The sequence below is a fragment of the Odocoileus virginianus genome, chromosome 3, assembly GCF_023699985.2.
Source record: "Odocoileus virginianus isolate 20LAN1187 ecotype Illinois chromosome 3, Ovbor_1.2, whole genome shotgun sequence".
In the NCBI taxonomy this organism is placed as follows: Eukaryota; Metazoa; Chordata; class Mammalia; order Artiodactyla; family Cervidae; genus Odocoileus; species Odocoileus virginianus.
In genome coordinates this window covers 11,822,851-11,844,214 of record NC_069676.1, presented here as the reverse complement: position 1 = coordinate 11,844,214, position 21,364 = coordinate 11,822,851, and the positions used below count along the sequence as shown (strand labels likewise).

Below are 21,364 nucleotides of genomic sequence, written 5' to 3'. Positions count from 1 at the left end.
TAAAATTGTAGTTTTTACTGCACGGCAAAGTGAATCAGTTATACAGGTACATACATCCACTCTTTTTTAGATTCCCTTCCCATTTAGGTCGCCCCAGAGCATGGAGTAGAGTTCCCTCTGCTACACTGTAGGTTCTATTAATTATCTCTTTTATATATAGTAGTGTATATATGTCAATCCCAATCTTCCAGTTCATCCCCCTGCCCCACTTCTCCCTCTTGGTACCATAAGTTTGTTTTTCACATTTGTGACTCTTTCTGGCTTGCAAGTAAGTTCATATGTACCATTTCTCTAGATTCCACATATAAGCAATACCATATGATATTTGTCTTTCTCTTTCTGACTTACTTTACTCTGTATGACAGTCTCTATATCCATCCATGTCACTGTAAATGGCATTGTTTCATTTCTTTTTATGGCTGAGTCATGTTCCATTGTATACACGTACTATTTCATTCCTCTGTTGATGAACATTTAGGTGGCTTCCTTGCCCTGGCTATTGTAAATAGTGCTGCAAAGAACATTGGGATGCATGTACATTTTCGAATACTGGTTTTCTCCAGACATATGACCAGGAATATGATTGCTGGATTATATGGTAGCTCTATTTTTAGTTTTTTAAGGAGGCTCCATATTGTTCTCCATAGTGGTTGCAGACTAGGGTTTCCTTTTCTCCACACCCTCTCCAGCATTTATTGTTTGTGGATTTTTTGATGATGGTCATTCTGACTGGTGTGAGGTGATACCTCATAGTAGTTTTGATTTCCATTTCTCTAATAATTAGTGATATTGAGCATCTTTTCATGTGTTTTTTGGCCATCTGTATGTAGGATTTTCTGTAAATAGTCATATTTTGAGGTCTAGTTTTGAAATCTAAGGTTGAAATACTTTCCTATATAAATTGAAAATGTCATGTGAAGCCATCATGAAATTATCATAAGATAGACCTCAGGAATATTTTCTAATGATACCTTAATAAAAGTTATTGTGGTTTATAAAAAATGATTCTTGTATTGAAATAAATGTAGAAAATTAATATGAGTAAAACTAAACATGCACCAATTGTTAGAACTTGAACATGTTGCCACTCACATAATACATACAAATTCTCATTTGTATAATAGGGAGTGAAGTATAAGAATTTTTAAGCTAATGTAAATTATAATATGAAATATGTAATGAAAATTAAATTCCTATTTAAAGAAATACATTAAATTATATTGTTACATTTAAAATATATGTGAATTATATATTTTAAATTTGTTGAATTTATAAACATATAAATATAAATTTATAAACTAAATAAAATTATGTTTTCCCATACCTAATAATGTGCATCAGATAAATGTTTGAAATAGTTTCATGTACTTCACAAAGAGATTTAATGACAAAGTTGTGGTAAACAAACACATTACAGAGGCAATATGGGTAGTATTTTGTCTAAGTGAAAGTTTTAGAAAGCTACTTACAGATACATAAATGAAAGTAGACATTGTGGAAGCACTGACAAGGATATGTACCCACCAATTTCATGACACTGGTCACTTTGGGGGACAGTTTACACAGAGGAATGGGATCAAGTTAAAAACCAAGAAAGTCCAGTTTCATGGGTCATATTTCAAATCTCTATACAACCTGAGATCTGAAGAAAACGTTATTAAATATTCATATTTGGGGGGAGGAGCCAAGATGGTGGAGGAATAGGACGGGGAGACCACTTTCTCCCCTACAAATTCATTGAAAGAACATTTGAACGCTGAGCAAACTGCACAAAACAACTTCTGATCGTTAGCAGAGGACATCAGGTGCCCAGAAAAGCAGCCCATTGTCTTCAAAAGGCCGTAGGACAAAATATAAAAGATAAAAAGAGAGACAAAAGAGCTAGGGATGGAGACCCGTCCCAGGAAGGGAGTCTTAATAGAGGAAGTTTCCAAACACCAGGAAACCCTCTCACTGGCAGGTCTGGGGGAAGTTTTCAAATCTCGGAGGGCAACCTAACTGGGAGGAAAAATAAATAAAACCCACAGATTACTCGCCTAAAAGCAACTCCCAGCAGAAAAGTACCCCAGACGCTCGCAGCCGCCACCAGCAAGTGGGGGCTGAACAGAGAGGAGCGGGCAGCTTTCTTTAGGGTAAGGACCGGACCCGAATGCCCTGAGGGCAATCGGAGGGAGCTAATGTGAGATAGCAACTTAAACTGTGGGATAGCAAGAGAGAGAGAGAAAATTAACCAGTGAAAAGCGCACTAACCAAACACACTGCCAGCCGTTTGCAGAACAAAGAAAGACTGAGCAATTCCAGAGAAGAGCTGCAGACTGGCCCATCCCCCGCCAGAGGCAGGAGGCAGGGGCGAGGGGAAAGGGGCAAACGCGGCCCCAGAGACGTCATCCCCTACCAATCTGCAAACAGGCTTCCAGTTTCTAACCAAAGACTTCCTGAGATTCTGGATGGTTGACATCTGCCAGGAGGGTCGCTGCTAGGGACCAGCTCCCCAGAACAGACACAAGGTGGACCCAACCGGCACGCGCAGAAGCTGAGGCTGGGACCTCGGAGGGGATAAGGCACACCGCACCCGGGGAGAGTGCACTCGTCAAGCTCCTGGCTGCCTGAGCTGCTCTGGCGGGGAAGGCACAAAACGCAGGCCCAACCGAGTCTGCGCTTTTGTGGATACCCAAAAAGTGGAACCTCATGCAACTCAGGTCTGGCTCCCTATCGAGCAGCCTGGAGCCTGAGCAGTGTAGACGGGGAAAGCACACACACCACGAGCGGGGCAAACCCAGTGTGGCCGGAACACTGCGAGTGCTCCCCACACAGGCCAGTGATATCTGTCTGCAGTGCCCCTCCCTCCCCACAGCAACTGAAGTAGCGAACCTAAAGGAGAGACCACCTCCGCCCGCTTGTGTCAGGGCGGAAATTAGACACCGAGGAGACCTGCAAACAGAAGCCAAATAAACAAAGGAAACCACTTCAGAAGTGACCGCTGCAACAGAATAAAATCCATGTAGTTAACACTGACTACACTGGAAGGGGGCTATATATATATCGAGAAGTGTAAGCTGGAACAAGGAGCTATCTGAAATTGAACCAAACCCACACTGCCCACAGTAGCTCCAGAGAAATTCCTAGATATATTTTTACTACTTTTTTTAATTAAAAAATTTTTTTTTCTTTTTTAAATTTTTTTCTTTTATTTTCTTTTAAAATTCCCTATTACTCCTCTATTACTCCTTAATTTTCATTTTCATATATTTTTACTATTTTTTAATTAAAAAATTTTCCCCTTTTTCCTTTTATTTTCTTTTAAAGTCCTCTATTACTCTTCTATTACTCCTTAATTTTCATTTTCATTTCACTATAACCTTGCAAAAAAAAAAAAGACCCTATTTTTAAAGTGAACTTCATGTATATTTCTTAATTTTGGGGGGTTTTACCTTTTTAATATTGTATTTTTAAGAGTCTAAACTCTACTCTAGATTTTCAATCTTTGTTTTTCAGTATTTGATATCATTTTTTTTCATTTATTTTTATTAGTTGGAGGCTAATTACTTTACAATATTGTAGTTGCTTTTGTCATACACTGACATGAATCAGCCATGGATTTACATGTATTCCCCATCCCGATCCCCCCTCCCACCTCCCTCTCTACCCGATCCCTCTGGGTCTTCCCAGTGCACCAGGCCCGAGCACTTGTCTCATGCATCCAACCTGGGCTGGTGATCTGCTTCACCATAGAAAATATACATGTTTTGATGCTGTTCTCTCGAGACATCCCATCCTTGCCTTCTCCCACAGAGTCCAAAAGTCTGTTCTGTACATCTGTGTCTCTTTTTATGTTTTGCATATAGAGTTATCATTACAATCTTTCTAAATTCCATATATATATGTTAGTATACTGTATTGGTCTTTATCTTTCTGGCTTACTTCACTCTGTATAATGGGCTCCAGTTTCATCCATCTCATTAGAACTGATTCAAATGAATTCTTTTTAATGGCTGAGTAATATTCCATGGTGTATATGTACCACAGCTTCCTCATCCATTCGTCTGCTGATGGGCATCTAGGTTGCTTCCATGTCCTGCCTATTATAAACAGTGCTGCAATGAACATTGGGGGTACACGTGTCTATTTCAGATCTGGTTTCCTCGGTGTGTATGCCCAGGAGTAGGATTGCTGGGTCATATGGCAGTTCTATTTGGACATTTAAGAATCAATATTCAGTACTCATTTTTACTCAGAAGTGTGATGATTACTCTTTCCCCCTTTTGACTCTCCTTTTTCTCCCCCGGACCGCCTCTATTTCCTCCCTCCCCCTTGTCATCTCAATCCAATTCTGTGAATCTCTGTGGATGTTCTGGGCTATTGAGAACACTTAGGGAACAGAGTACTGCATAGATCTGTCTCTCTCCTCTTGAGTCCCCCTTTTTCTCCTCCTGCTCATCTCTATCTCCTTCCTCCCTCTCCTCTTCTTCATGTAACTCTGTGAACCTCTCTGGGTGTCCCTCACTGTGGAGAATCTTTTCACCATTAACCTAGAAGTTTTATTATCAGTGCTGTATAGTTGGAGAAGACTTGAGGCTACTGGAAGAATAAGACTGAAAGCCAGAGGCAGGAGACTTAAGCCCAAAACCTGAGAATACCAGAGAACTTCTGAATACAGGGAACATTAAGTAATAAGAGATCATCCAAAAGCCTCCATACCTACACTGAAACCAACCACCACCCAAGAGCCAATACGTTCCAGAGCAAGACATATAATGCAAATTCTCCAGCAACGCAGGAACATAGCCCTGGGCATCAACATAGAGGCTGCCCAAAGTCACACCAAACACATAGACCCATCTCAAAACTCACCACTGGACACTCCATTGCACTTCAGAGAGAAGAAATCCAGTTCCACACACCAGAACACTGACACAAGCTTCCCTAACCAAGAAATCTTGACAAGCCAATTGTCCAACCCCAACCAACTGGGAGAAACCTCCACAATAAAAAGGAACCACAGGACACAAGAATACAAAAAGACCACTCCAAACACAGCAATCTAAACAAGATGAAAAAGCAGAGAAATACCCAACAGGTAAAGAAACATGAAAAATGCCCACCAAGCCAAACAAAAGAAGAGGACATAGGGAATCTGCTTGAAAAAGAATTTAGAATAATGATAATAAAAGTGATCCAAAATCTTGGAAAGAAAATGGAGTTACAGATAAATAGCCTGGAGACAAAGATTGAGAAGATGCAAGAAATGTTTAACAAGACCTAGAAGAAATAAAAAAGGGTCAATTAAAAATTAATAATGAAATAAATAAGATCAAAAACACTCTGGAGGGAACCAACATTAGAATAATGGAGGCAGAAGATCGGATAAGTGAGGTAGAAGATAAAATGGTGGAAATAAATGAAGCAGAGAGGACAAAATATAACAGAATCAAAATAAGTGAGGACAACCTCAGGGACCTCTGGGACAATGTGAAACGTCCCAACATTCGAATCATAGGAGTCCCAGAAGAAGAAGACAAAAAGAAAGGCCATGAGAAAACACTCAAGGAGATAATAGCTGAAAACTTCCCTAAAATGGGGAAGGAGATAGTTACACAGGTCCAAGAAACCCAGAGAGTCCCAAACAGGATAAACCCAAGGCAAAACACCCAAAGACACATGTTAATCAAATTAACAAAGATCAAACACAAAGAACAAATATTAAAAGCAGCAAGGGAGAAACAACAAATAACACACAAAGGTATTCCCATAAGGATAACAGCTGATCTATCAATAGAAATTCTTCAGGCCAGAAGGAAATGGCAGGACATACTTAAAGTAATGAAAGAGAATAACCTACAACCCAGATTACTGTATCCAGCAAGAATCTCATTCAGATATAAAAGAGAATTCAAAAGCTTTACAGACAAGCAAAAGCTGAGAGAATTCAGCACCACCAAACCAGCTCTTCAACAAATGCTAAAGGATCTTCTCTAGACAGAAAACACAGAAAGGTTGTATGAACGCAAACCCAAAACAACAAAGTAAATGGCAACAGGACCATACCTATCAATAATTACCTTAAATGTAAATGGGTTGAATGCCCCAACCAAAAGACAGAGACTGGCTGAATGGATACAAAAACAAGACCCCTATATATGCTGTCTACAAGAGACCCACCTCAAAACAAGGGACACATACAGACTGAAAGTGAAGGGCTGGAAAAAAATATTTCACACAAACGGAGACCAAAAGAAAGCAGGAGTCGCAATACTCATATCAGATAAAATAGACTTTCAAATAAAGGCTGTGAAAAGAGACAAAGAAGGACACTGCATAATGATCAAAGGATCAATCCAAGAAGAAGATATAACAATTATAAATATATATGCACCCAACATAGGAGCACTGCAATATGTAAGACAAATGCTAATGAGTATGAAAGGGGAAATTAACAATAACACAATAATAGTGGGAGACTTTAATACCACAATTACACCTATGGATAGATCAACTAAACAGAAAATTAACAAGGAAACACAAACTTTAAATGACACAATGGACCAGCTAGACCTAATTGATATCTATAGGACATTTCACCCCAAAACAATCAATTTCACCTTTTTCTCAAGTGCACACGGAACCTTCTCCAGAATAGATCACATCCTGGGCCATAAATCTAGCCTTGGTAAGTTCAAAAAAGTTGAAATCATTCCAGTCATCTTTTCTGACCACAGTGCAGTAAGACTAGATCTCAATTGCAGGAAAAAAACTATTAAAAATTCAAATATATGGAGGCTAAATAACACGCTTCTGAATAACCAAAAAATCATAGAAGAAATAAAAAAAGAAATCAAAATATGCATGGAAACAAATGAAAACACAACAACCCAAAACTTGTGGGACACTGTAAAAGCTGTGCTAAGGGGAAGGTTCATAGCATTACATGCTTACCTCAAGAAACAAGAAAAAAGTCAAATAAATAACCTAGCTCTACACCTAAAGCAATTAAAGAAGGAAGAAATGAAGAACCCCAGGGTTAATAGAAGGAAAGAAATCTTAAAAATTAGGGCAGAAATAAATGCAAAAGAAACAAAAGAGACCATAGCAAAAATCAACAAAGCTAAAAGCTGTTTTTTTGAAAAAATAAACAAAACTGACAAGCCATTAGCAAGACTCATTAAGAAACAAAGGGAGAAGAACCAAATCAACAAAATTAGAAATGAAAATGGAGAGATCACAACAGTCAACACTGAAATACAAAGAATCACAAGAGATTACTACCAGCAGCTCTATGCCAATAAAATGGACAACGTGGAAGAAACAGACAAATTCCTCGAAAAGTATAACTTTCCAAAACTGAACCAGGAAGAAATAGAAGATCTTAACAAACCCATCACAAGCACAGAAATCGAAACTGTAATCAGAAATCTTCCAGCAAACCAAAGCTCAGGACCAGATGGCTTCACAGCTGAATTCTACCAAAAATTTAGAGAAGAGCTAACACCTATCTTACTCAAACTTTTCCAGAAAATTGTAGAAGAAGGTAAACTTCCAAACTCATTCTATGAGGCCACCATCACCCTAATTCCCAAACCAGACAAAGATGGAACAAAAATAGAAAACTACAGGCCAATATCACCGATGAACATAGATGCAAAAATCCTTAACAAAATTCTAGCAAACGGAGTCCAACAACATATTAAAAAGATCATACATCATGACCAAGTGGGCTTTATCCCAGGAATGCAAGGATTCTTTAATATTTGCAAGTCAATCAAAGTAATCCACCACATTAACAAATTAAAAGATAAAAACCATATGTTTATCTCAATAGATGCAAAAAGCCTTTGAAAAAATTCAACATCCATTTATAATAAAAACTCTCCAGCAAGCAGGAATAGAGGAACATACCTCAACATAATAAAAGCTATATATGACAAACCCACAGCAAACGTTATCCTCAATGGTGAAAAATTGAAAGCATTTCCCCTAAAATCAGGAACAAGACAAGGGTGCCCACTCTCACCACTACTATTAAACATAGTTTTGGAAGTTTTGGCCACAGCAATCAGAGCAGAAAAATAATCCAGATAGGAAAAGAAGAAGTGAAACTCTCACTTTTTGCAGATGACATGATCCTCTACATAGAAAACCCTAAAGACTCTACCAGAAAATTACTAGAGCTAATCAACGAATATAGTAAAGTTGCAGGATATAAAATCAACACACAGAAATTCCTTGCATTCCTATACACTAACAATGAGAAAACAGAAAGAAAACTTAAGGAAACAATACCATTCACCATTGCAACAACAAAAAAATAAAATACTTAGGAGCATATCTACCTAAAGAAACAAAAGACCTATACATAGAAAACTATAAAACACTGATGAAAGAAATCGAAGAGGACACAAACAGATGGAGAAACATACCGTGTTCATGGACTGGAAGAATCAATATTGTGAAAATGACTATACTACCCAAAGCAATCTATAGAGTCAATGCAATCCCTATCAAGCTACCAACGGTATTCTTCACAGAACTAGAACAAATAATTTTACAATTTGTATGGAAATACAAAAAACCTCGAATAGCCAAAGCAATCTTGAGAAAGAAGAATGGAACTGGAGGAATCAACCTGCCTGACTTCAGGCTCTACTACAAAGCCATAGTCATCAAGACAGTATGGTACTGGCACAAAGACAGAAATATAGATCAATGGAACAAGATAGAAAGCCCAGAGATAAACCCACATACCTATGGACACCTTATCTTTGACAAAGGAGGCAAGAATATACAATGGAAAAAAAGACAACCTCTTTAAAAAATGGTGCTGGGAAAACTGGCCAACAACTTGTAAAAGAATGAAACTAGAACACTTTCTAACACCATACACAAAAACAAACTCAAAATGGATTAAAGATCTAAATGTAAGACCAGAAACTATAAAACTCCTAGAGGAGAACATAGGCAAACACTCTCCGACATAAATCACAGCAGGATCCTCTATGGCCCACCTCCCAGAATATTGGAAATAAAAGCAAAAATAAACAAATGGGACCTAATGAAACTGAAAAGCTTTTGCACAACAAAGGAAACTATAAGCAAGGTGAAAAGACAGCCTTCAGAATGGGAGAAAATAATAGCAAATGAAGCAACAGACAAAGGATTAATCTTAAAAATATATAAGCAACTCCTGCAGCTCAATTCCAGAAAAATAAATGACCCAATCAAAAAATGGGCCAAAGAACTAAACAGACATTTCTCCAAAGAAGACATACAGATGGCTAAAATACACATGAAAAGATGCTCAACATCACTCATTATCAGAGAAATGCAAATCAAAACCACAATGAGGTACCATTATATGCCATTCAGAATGGCTGCTATCCAAAAGTCTACAAGCAATAAATGCTGGAGAGGGTGTGGAGAAAAGGGAACGCTCTTACACTGTTGGTGGGAATGCAAGCTAGTACAGCCGCTATGGAGAACAGTATGGAGATTCCTTTAAAAACTGGAAATAGAACTGCCATATGACCCAGCAATCCCACTCCTGGGCATACACACCGAGGAAACCAGAACTGAAAGAGACACGTGTACCCCAATGTTCATCACAGCACTGTTTAGAATAGCCAGGACATGGAAGCAACCTAGATGCCCATCAGCAGACGAATGGATAAGGAAGCTGTGGTACATATACACCATGGAATATTACTCAGCCATTAAAAAGAATTCATTAGAATCAGTTCCAATGAGGTGGATGAAACTTGAGCCCATTATACAGAGTGAAGTAAGCCAGAAAGATAAAGACCAATACAGTGTACTAACACATATATATGGAATTTAAAAAGATGGTAACGATAGCCCTATATGCAAAACATAAAAAGAGACACAGATGTACAGAACAGACTTTTGGACTCTGTGGGAGAAGGCAAGGGTGGGATGTTCTGAGAGAACAGCATTAAAACAAGAATACTATCAAGGATGAAAAAGATCACCAGTCCAGGTTGGATGCATGAAACAAGTGCTCAGGGCTGGTGCACTGGGACGACCCAGAGGGATGGGATGGAGAAGGAGGCGGGAGGGTGATCGGGAAGGGGAACACATGCAAAGCCATGGCTGATTCATGTCAATGTATGGCAAAAACCACTACAATATTGTAAAGTAATTAGCCTCCAAGTAATAAAAATAAATGGGAAAAAATAAATAAAAATTCATATTTTTTACACTAGGTTGTGATTCATTGTGTTATAAAAGTAATACTGGTTTTAACATGTTCACATTTTAAAAATAAGTGATGGCTATTGTGAGAGTAATAATAGGTAATGTTTTTTAAATTTTTATTTATATATTGTGTAGATATATAAATGGGGCTTCCCAGGTGGCTCAGTGGTAAAGAATTTACCTGCCAATGCAAGATATGTGGATTCGATCTCTGGGTTGAGAAGATCCCCTGGAGGAGGACATGGAAACCCACTCCAGTATTCTTGCCTGGAGAATCCTCATGGACAGAGAAGCCTGGCAGGCCACAGTCCATGGGCTTGCAGAGAGTTGGACATGACTGAAGCGACTGAGCATGCATGCAGATACATAAATGATGAAAAATTATTCAGCCATGAAAAAAGGAAATCCTGCCATTTCTGACAACATGAATGGACTTAGAGAATAATATGCTTATTATAACATATACACCAGACATAGAAAGTCAGACACTGCATGATCTCACCGATGTGTGGAATCTATGAAAATAAAACTCTTAAGACCATAGATTTGAACTGTAGTTATGAGAAGCAAGTTGTTGAGAAAATGGGGAGATGTTGGTGAAAGGGTACAAACTTTCAGTTAAAAACTGAGTAAGTTTCATGGCTCTAATATGCAGCCTGGTGGTTATTAGCTAATAATTCTGTATTATATTCTTGAGGTTTGCTAAGAGAGATCAGCTTAACTGTTACTACCACTAGTACATACACAAATACTCACACATGTGAGGTGACATATGTTAATTAACTTGATCGTGGTGATCACTCACAGTGTCTATGTGTATTAAATCATCATTTTGGACATCTTTTAAAAAGCTTTGCATTGCACAGGCAAAATATATACAATTTTGTCATTCATACTTGTAAACTGAAAAAAAACAGCAACAACAGTGAAGTAGTAGTATTCTGCCAGAACACAATCGAATACAAAGAAGCAATGTGGTCTCCAGTAGGAGTTTGATATATGACACAGGGAACACAAACCCAGTGCTCTGTGACAATCTGGAGAGATAGGGTGGGGAGGGAGATGGAAGGAAGGTTCAGGCGGGAGGGGACACATGTATGCCTATGACCGATTCATGTGGATATATGGCAGAGGCCAATACAATACTGTAAAGTAATTATCCTCCAATTAAAATAAATACATAAATAAGTTAAGAAGTAATGTGGTCTCACACATGAGACATTTTACTGAGATGGTATTGGATTGAAACAAATCACCCTGTATAAAATAAAAAGGTCCAAGTAGGTTTCTTAAATTGTGTTGTCACTTGGTGATTGACAATGCTCTGTACACACTGACACTATGTTTGTAGTCATCAACGCAGTATGATCATGCGCACTGCCTTGAAACATACGGATTGAAAACTCAGGTCCACCTAAGTCAGAGATGGAAATATATACTAAATGACTAAAAAACCAGTCCTGATACTTGACTAATCACTTATTTCATGAAAGATGGAAGACAGAGAAACAAAAGAATGAGAAAACTGAATGCCACATAGAAATATGTTCTGATTATATTTAATTAGAATTCTGATGACACAGTTCTGCATGTCATAGAAATTTGCAAATACTCTAAATGAAGAAAACATCTAGAATTGCATTTGAATAAAATAAAAATCCTATACTTATGCCTTAATCTCTTTAAATTCAAATTATGTTTTTCCTTAAAAGGGGGAAGGGAATTTCTCATCCTATATTATTTCTAGAGAGTAGGTTGTAGTAAAACTGGGATCATGGATGTATTACTTCTAATGTGCTTGTTACCTTTCACTTTTCAGTGAAGTTTTATAAAGTAAGCACAGAAACCAAGGAGGAAACACTCATAAGCAGAGAGAATTTGTCATGCTGAGAAATATTGCTAAAGGTAGTGGGGTGTATGGTCTTGGAAATGAATTGCTCGAATCCAAAATATGGACACAGTGCTGCATGACCATTTACTTATTTTCTATTTTTACAGCCATCTTTTCCTTTTCTTGAGGTGTCCAAGCTACAGAGAACTGGAAATCTAACAAGTGTCCTAGAATTCTTCCTCATGAGCCTCTCAGATTATCCAGAACTGCAACCTTTGCTCTTTATCCTGTTCCTGTCCACGTACCTCATGGCCATGCTTGGGAACCTGCTCATCAGCCTGGTTGTAATCTCTGACCCCCACCTCCACACTCTAACCTGTCCTTGGCTGACCTTGGTTTCATCTCCAGCACTGTCCCCAAAAAGATTGTGAACAGCAGAGTCATCTCCTATTATGACTGCCTGACTCAGATGTCTATTTTCATCCTTTTGGGGTATATGGATGGTACTCTTCTTACTGCAACATCCTATGACAAGCTTGCGGCCATCTGTCACCCATTGCACTACCTGGTCATCATGAACCCATGCCTCTGTTTCTTCTTAGTTTTGGTGTCTCTTTTGGTTAGCCTTTTTGAGCCCCAAGTGCACAGTAGGATTGTGTTAAAATTTACCTGCTTCAAGAATGTGGAAATTTCTAATTTCTTCTGTGACCTGTCTCAACGCCTCCATCTTGCCTGTTCTGATATTTTCACCAGTAACATAGTCATGTATATTGTTGGAGTCATCTCTGGTTTTCCCCTTTATCAGAGATCTTTTTCTCTTACTATAAAATTCTTTCTTCCATGATGAGAGTCCCTTCAACAGGTGGGAAATATAAGGCCTTCTCTCACCTGCCTGGTGTTTGCTTATTTTATGGAACAGGCCTTGATGTGTACCTCAGCTCAGCCATCTCACAATCTCTCAGCTTCCTGAGCACAATCTCTCCTGCATCCTTCGATGCAGTGGCCTTGGTGGTGTGCACTGTGGTCACCCCCATGCTGAACCCCTTCATCTACAGCCTGAGGAACAGAGACATCAAAAGGGGCCAAGTGGCGCTTACTCAGCAAAACGTTCTAATCTTAGTAACTCTTGCCCATTTGGAATGTGGGTCAGAAAATATACAAAATTAGCATCTAGATCTGAAAATTCTACCTCTCTTGTGACATCATTTCTGTAGCCCTTATGATTTCACTTCTCTTCCTTAACATATTAATTATTGCTTCTCTTTTATATCCTTAATCTGACCATTTGAGAGTTCTGTGATCCTATGTATATCATAATCACTTTTTGACTGAATGTTATTATATCTACAGAGATTCTATAGTTTATCTTTGGTAGTCCAAACATCCTCAAAAGAATAATTCCTTTTTAATATATTGAAAATTTACAAGTTTTCCCCAGCTCTTGTGTGTTTCACACAGTAAATTCTATTTTTCAAATCTGTGTATTTAGGTTATGTGTGAGGATGTGTGAATGTGTTAATCACTTTAGTTGTGTCTGACTCTTTGTGACCCTCATGGACTGTAGCCTGCCTGGCTCGTCTGTCCGTGGAATTCTCCAGGCAAGATCTGGGTTGCCAAGCCCATCGCTGGGAGATCTTCCCCACCCAGGGATTGAACCAAGGTCTTCCACATTGCAGGCAGATTCTTTACCATCTAAGCTACCAGAGAATGTCACTGCTCTTCAATCTTGGGTTTTGTTGAAATCATCTGGGAAGTTTAAAATACTCACCACTGAGTCCCACTGTTATGGAGTTCAAGCTTGCTCTGGTTACCATATGACAGACCAATGAATCAGAGACAAGGTGTTGAGGCAAAGAATATGACTATTGAGAAAGCTGACAGACCAAGAAGATTGCAGACTCCTGTCTCAAAATAACAATCTTACTGGGATCAGGATGCCATTTTTTTTTTTTTAAAGAAAAGGGAGGGTAAGTGAGAAAGTAAAGTAAAAAAAGGCTATTAATCTTACAAATATCTCCTGGAATGGCCAGTCTCAGAGATAGGATGTGTTATTTTCTTCCTTCCTGTAGCCACCCACAGATGGACAGGGTATTGAACATGGCATTTTGGTTCAACTTTCAGGCAGAGGGGAGGGTTTCCCAAGGCAGGCCATTATGTATAGACAGTGTCCTTTCCGTGAACAAAAGCAATAGGAAGAAAAGTTTAAAGTCAAATAAACAGATATAACATGGAGTCTCTAATAACACCACCAGGTACTGTGATTTAATTGGACTTGGGTTTCTTCAATTACTCCTTAGCCAAATTCTTGTATTAAATTCTCTTTATTAAAATGACTAATTGGTTTCTCTTTTCTTGACTGAACCCTGAATGATATTGTAGCACAGGTATAAAGGTATGTTTAGAGTTGTCTGTAATTGGAAGACGCAAATTATGCACAGAAAAAAGGTGGTTATCAAGGATATGTCTTAGTTTGAGGTATGCACCTGGATAATAGGTGGTGATGTCATATTCTATTTTCTCTGTGGCTCCAGAGATGCCTGAAGGACATGAAGTCACACATATCTTCACAATAAATTTATCTTGTACATTGTTTTAGGATTGCAAAGAGTCACATCAGCAAGTAAAGTGGAAGTGAAAGTGTTGCTCCGTTGTGTCTGATTCTCTGTGACTCCATGGACTGTAGCCCGCCAGGCTCCTCTGTCCATGGAGTTCTCCAGGCAAGAATACTGGAGTTTGCAGCTAATCCCTTCTCCAGGGCATCTTCCCATCCCAGGGATAGAACCTGGATCTCCTGCTTTGCAGGTGAATTCTTTACCCTCGGGGACACCAGGGAAACCCTGGAGAGCTTCTCCCATTTACTAGAAACAGCCTGATTAGGACTCCACTTGACTACCATGAGTTCCTGTCTTCTGTCACAATAACTGAGTCTTAGGGCTCCTATTGAATTTTACAAGATAATCCATCACTTCTTAGATGCGTCACACCTCGTTTGTGTGGTAGTAATATTGGCCATTTGAAAGCTGAAATTTTAATTTACTCTGCATTTTTATTGCTTAATAAAATTACCTAACAGGACTTCCCTAGTGGTCCAGGGACTAAGATTTCATGATCCCAATACAGGGATCCACTATTAGGGAGCTGGGATCCTACATGCCACGTCTAAGACCAGGTACTACCAAATAAGTAATTAAACAAATAAGAACTGAAAAAAAAAATCACCTGTCAACCGTATTGATGAGAGACATTGATATTAAAGAAAAAATATACTTGACAAAGGATAAATTCTTATTGGTTGTGTGGTGAAGATATCACCTAATAAAAATTACTTACATTATAAAAAGACTACAAATGTATCAGCATATCCATTTAAGCTAACATAAATGATAGTCGATGAATCTAGAAAAGACCCAAAGTAATCCTCCTTTGTGTTTGTATGTGTGTATGGGTTGTTTAATTTGTAGTTTATGGTCTGTTAAATTTACCACCACCCGTTTTCTTATTAAATCATATTAACTTCTCACAGCAAATAATTATAGGGAATGTCAAGTCCAAAAATTTTATGTTAGAAAGCACACACCTGAATACTAATCCTAGATACTCTACAATATTCATGAAAACCTTTTCCACATTGTTCACAATTGATCAATAGGAGTAAATACACTTTGCTTCTATGAGTTCAGTAATTCAGATTGAACAGATAAGGGAAACCATACATTATCTGTCTTTCATTGTCTAACGTTTCTCTTAGCATAATGCTCTCAATATTTATCTGTATTTTAGCAAATATCATGACTGAATAATGTCCCATTGTATGTACTGAATGTCTTCTATCACATTTTCTTTATCCCTAATTCATCCATGGACACTAGGTTGTGTCCATTTTTTGCTCTTCTGAATGATGCTGTAATGAGCATGGTTATCCAGTTATTTCTTTGAGATAGTTATGTCATCTCCTTTGGGCATACATACCAGAAGTGGAATTGCTGTATCATATGGCAGTTCTATTTAAAATTTTTGAGGAACCTCTATACTGTTGTTAGTAGTGGCTGTACATTTCCATTCAACAGTGCATGAGAATTCCATTTAGTACAAATCCTTGTTAGCTTTTGTTAACTCTTTTTTTTGATAGTAGCTAGTCTAATAAATGAGAGGTGAGGAATTATTCTCAAGGTGTCAGATCCCAATATGTGATTAAAACCCTTCACTCCCCAGTCTATGTTATATTCCCTCTCCTCTTGTGTCTCCTTCTAGGGGCATAGATCTTGACACAATCATTTCTGCCTTTCTACCCAAATCCAGTTATAGTTTTTTTTTTTTTTAAGAAAACTGTTTCTGACAATTTCCAGTTTGTTTTTGGTAAGAATATTGCCAAATACAGATGTATCTTCGATGTATTTGTATTGCAATTTGAGCTCAGAATCCTCTTACTTCACCATCTTGATGTCCTCCTGACAGTGAAGATAATTTTAAGTGAGCATCTTGAAATACATATGTTAACCTGGCATTACAATCTGTCACCTTGAGTATAATACAAAACATCTTTCTGTTCAAATTTCTCATCTGTAGAATAGAGATAACAAAAGTTCTTAACTGAGAGGGTGGTTTAGAGGAATTAGCCAAAAGTACTTATTAGAGCAATCTTAAGACACAGTAGTGAATAAATAACTGTAAAGTATCATATTCACCATGTTCATGGGCAAGTGCAGTGTTTCAACTAGTGTACTTTTCAGGCAGAAATTTTTATTTTCCCCATCAGGTCCTCTTAATTTTTAGCCATGTGGAACAGTATTTTTTACTCTCATGCATTATAATTCTTCATTTTTGATCACATAGAACTTTAAACACCCTAAGTTTAAACAGATAATATATGTACATGGTAAGAAATAAAATCAATATCCTCCTATCATCTTCTGTGAGGGTGATATATTTCAAATTAATTAATCATGTACTATTAGTACTTTATCCTGAATGCCTGACTTACCATGCCATTTTTATGTTTACACAGTGAGACCTTGACCAAGTCAAGATGGGAACTGAATATGATTTATTCATATATTAATGGTAGTACAGTGTAGGTGAGATTAGGCATAGCTCTATTTTGTATAACATTGGATAAACTATTCACTATACTATAAGAAAAAGTGAAGACAATCTAACATTTATTTACCCAGTATTTTCCTCTTTCCTAGAAACCTTGTCTTCTATAGACATCTCCAAGAACTCCTGAGAGAGAAGAAAAGCATGATTTGTTTGTGTTTATTTTTAGAACCATCAATGGGGTACACTTTTCCTCTAGTGGTAATTATAAGATTAAGACTTATAAAGGTTTAAGTTTGAAAAATTCTACAAGCAATAAAGGGATTTTTATTTATTTATTTATTTATTTTTTCCATTTATTTTTATTAGTTGGAGGTTAATTACTTTACAATATTGTAGTGGGTTTTGCCATACATTGATATGAATCAGCCATGGATTTACATGTATTCCCCATCCCGATCCCCCCTCCCACCTCCCTCTCCACCCCATCCCTCTGGGTCTTCCCAGTGCACCAGGCCTGAGCACTTGTCTCATGCATCCAACCTGGGCTGGTGATCTGTTTCATCCTTGATAATATACATGTTTCGATGCTGTTCTCTCGAAACATCCCACCCTCGCCTTCTCCCACAGAGTCCAAAAGTCTGTTCTGTACATCTGTGTCTCTTTTTCTGTTTTGCATATAGGGTTATCGTTACCATCTTTCTAAATTCCATATATATGTGTTTTTAAAGTTTTAAAAATCTTTAAAAGTGTGGTTAGAAATCTCTCAAGTTCACATCAGTGAATGTGAGAAGATTCCTTTTTCCTTCAGAATTCATCATGTAGGATGAACAAGGAAGAGCTAGTCACTATTTTACCTTGTAATCCCCTAGAAAAAGCACATAAGCCAAAATTCACATTTTATTAAAGTCTTCAAGAGCTGAGAACACAAAAAAATCCAAAGAAAGTAGATTCTGGAGTGAATTGATTCCTTTCTAGTTAGAAAATGTCAGAAATACTTGGAACATAATTATGTTACATTTGTCCATGGAATGTCTGTGGGTTTTCCTGATGTTGATGGAAGGGCTCTCCTAGTGTATCAGAAACCAGGGGTCTGCTTGAGACTACTTGGCCTGAAGCTGTCGAGTGGGGTCTTCTTCCCATTTGCTAGTTTGTGTCCAGGGAATTTTTGTTGGGATTGTGGTGGTGGGATGCATTTGAGAATATGCTGAAAAGAAGAACAGGACCTCAATCTGTCTACAAATAGCCCAGTGAGTGAGCTTAAAGTGAGCCTCTGCCAGTCAATCCTTGAGATGCCTGCAACTCTTGCTGACACCTTGATTGCAACCTTCTGGGAGGCCCTCTGAGATATTTAAGTATCAGTTACCAAATAATGTTAACTGATTACCAAATAATCAGTTTCCAGGCTTCCCTGGTGGCTCAGATGGTAAAGAATCTGACTGCAATGCAGAAGACCCAGGTTTGATCCCTGGATTGGGAATATCCCCTGGAGAAGGGAATGGCAACCCACTCCAGTGTTCTTGCCTTGGAAATCCCATGAACAGAGGAGACTGGTGCACTACAGTCCATGAGATGGCAAAGAGCAGGACATGATTTAGTGACTAACACTTTCACTTTACCAAATAATAATTAAAAATTGATAATTTTCTAATATACCAATGTAACTCAGTTAGACAAAAATCTTACAAATGAAAATGTACTTAAATTAGCAGGAAAAGCCTGTATCTTTACCATATTAAATGACAACCCAAGCAAAGGCTAAGGAAATGAAAATAGGAAAATATCCTTGGAGATTAACATTAAATGAGAAAAGAGGAAGTGTATCACATTATTGGTGTAGAAAACCTAATGTTGCATAGACTCTGTGATTAGTACAATGGATTTACAGATATGACAATCACACGAGTGGTTAAATTGGGGAAATAAAAGGTCTGAATTTTATATTAAGATCCTACACTGGAAAGTAAGAAGAAAGGAGTACAGGTGAATGTGCTGCTAAAGGGGAAGAATTCAAGCCCTTCCAAGAACATTCACTTTTCTCCTTTTCCTGTTTTGTTACCATTAACAAGTCTCCAGAGATTGGGACAACATAGACCAACTGGCTAATTACGAGCTTTGGGCATGGAGCCCTAAGGTCATACCATTGTAAATAATTGGTCAGTGCCTCCAGCTCAATATATTTGCCTGTTCTGTATCGTGGCTCCATGCCTATGTCTCTGTCTTTTGTAGGAACCTGCATCAGAAGGTGCAGCCTGAGTCTGTCTTTCTGCCCATCCTGAGGAGAAGCCCTGAGACTTTATCACACACAAGGCAGGAGAAGGGCAGTGAGTCTGTGATTCTTGGTCATGCTCCAGCAGAGACGCCGCCTAGCCCAGTAAGTACAGAGATGAGATGGGGATTGAAGATCATTGGGATCATTCTTTACTACTCAAACAGAACTCAGACAGAACAGTTGGGATAGAAAGATGAGAAAGCACCTATATACAAAGTTTTGGCATGGAGTTCTAGGAAGTTTATATATTTGGTTCTGATTGGGTTGTGAGAACTCTCATTCAGAGTTCTGTTTCTGCTCTCCCTAGTTCTGGTTCTGGCTGGCATCTCCCCAAATAGAGTAGGAAATGGGTCTCTAAACTTCTCCTTGAGCACTTCAAATGATCCTGAACATAGCGACGAGGAGGAAGTGGAGGAAGATGACATTAACCATAGTATCTATATCACATTTGTTTTCAATTATATAATAGTGTGACATGCCAAAATAATGAACCTGAATTACCTTCAAAGAGAGGAAGTAAGAGAATTGCAATTCCTTTATCTGGAAGAATTGACATGAAAATCTCTTAAATCAACATAAGAAGCTGGGTTCTGCCAGGGGTGTGGGACCCTCCCTCGGTGCTGAACTCCTCGTTTGTAAATAAGAGTGTTTATGATCAGGAAAGCAACACTACCAGGTCAACATCATTAATCATCAGAGAAATACAAATCAAAACCACAATAAGATATCACCACATGTTGGTTAGGACAATTATTATCAAACAAACAAAAGCCAAAAATTGTGAGAATTCGGAGAAAAGGAAACCTTTGTACATGCTTGATGCTAATGAATATTGGTACAGCCATGATGGAAGCAGTAAGGAGTTTCCTCAAAAAGTTAAAAACTAATAGTGAGTAAAATAGAATTACTGGGCTTCCCTGATGGCTCAGTGGTAAAGAATCCACCTGCCAACTGAGGAGACACAGGTTCAGTTCCTGGTCTGGGAAGATCACACATGCCCCGGGGCAACTAGACCCTGTGCCACAGCTACTGAGCCCAAACTCTGGAGCCTGTGCTCTGCGACAAGAGAAGCCACTGCAATGAGAAGCCCACACACCACAACTAGAGAGTAGCCCCACTTGCTTCAACTAGAGAAAAACTCAGTGCAGCAAAAAGACTCAGCACAGTCAAAAATAAATTGGCAAATAAATAAATTAATAAAAAGCAAGCTTTAAAAAATTGAATTACAGTATGATCTAGTAGTCCCATATCTATGCATATACATGAAGGAAATGATCCAACATCTTGGTTAGGTATATAAATCCACATGTTTATTGCAGTGTTATTCACAATAGAAGGGGATTCCCAGGTGGCTCAGTGGTAAAGAATCCACCTGCCAATGCAGGAGCCACGGATTCGATTTCTGGTTCAGGAAGATCCTTTGGAGAAGGAAATGGCAAGCCATTCCAGTATTCTTGCCTGGATAATCCCATGGATAGAGGAGCCTGGCAGGCTACAGTCCATGGGGTCACAGAGTGGGACATGACTGAAATGACCAGGAACACACACATTCATAATAGAAAAGGTACAGGGACAGCTACAGTGTTTGTTGACAGATGAAAGGATCCAGAAAATGTGGTATATGTATATACTCACAAAATACTTATAATATGCATAGTTTTTGATGATAGCTTGTTTGACCAGAGTGAGATGATAACTCACAGTAGTTTTGATTTGCATTTCGCTAATAATTAGCAACAATGAGCATCTTTCCATATGTTTGTTGGCCATCTGTATCTCTTCTATGGAGAAATGGCTATTTAGGGCTTCTGCTCATTTTTTATTGGGATGTATGTTTTTTCAAAAATGTAGAATCAAGATGACACACTCCTGCCTTTTTTAGAGCATTTATCAATATTTGAATGAAGGGAATAGCTATCAATGTGTTTGAATAAGATAAGGCATCTTTAGTTGGTTCTTAAATTTTTAAAATTAGAATGACTTTTTTTGTTAAAGCAGGGAGGGTAAATCTTGTTCTA

General features: G+C 38.2%; 1 pseudogene; it reads left to right on the top strand.

The window, feature by feature from the left end:
- Positions 1 to 12,276: 12,276 nt before the first annotated feature.
- On the top strand, positions 12,277 to 13,204 carry LOC139034411 (putative gustatory receptor clone PTE01; annotated as a pseudogene).
- Positions 13,205 to 21,364: the final 8,160 nt, after the last annotated feature.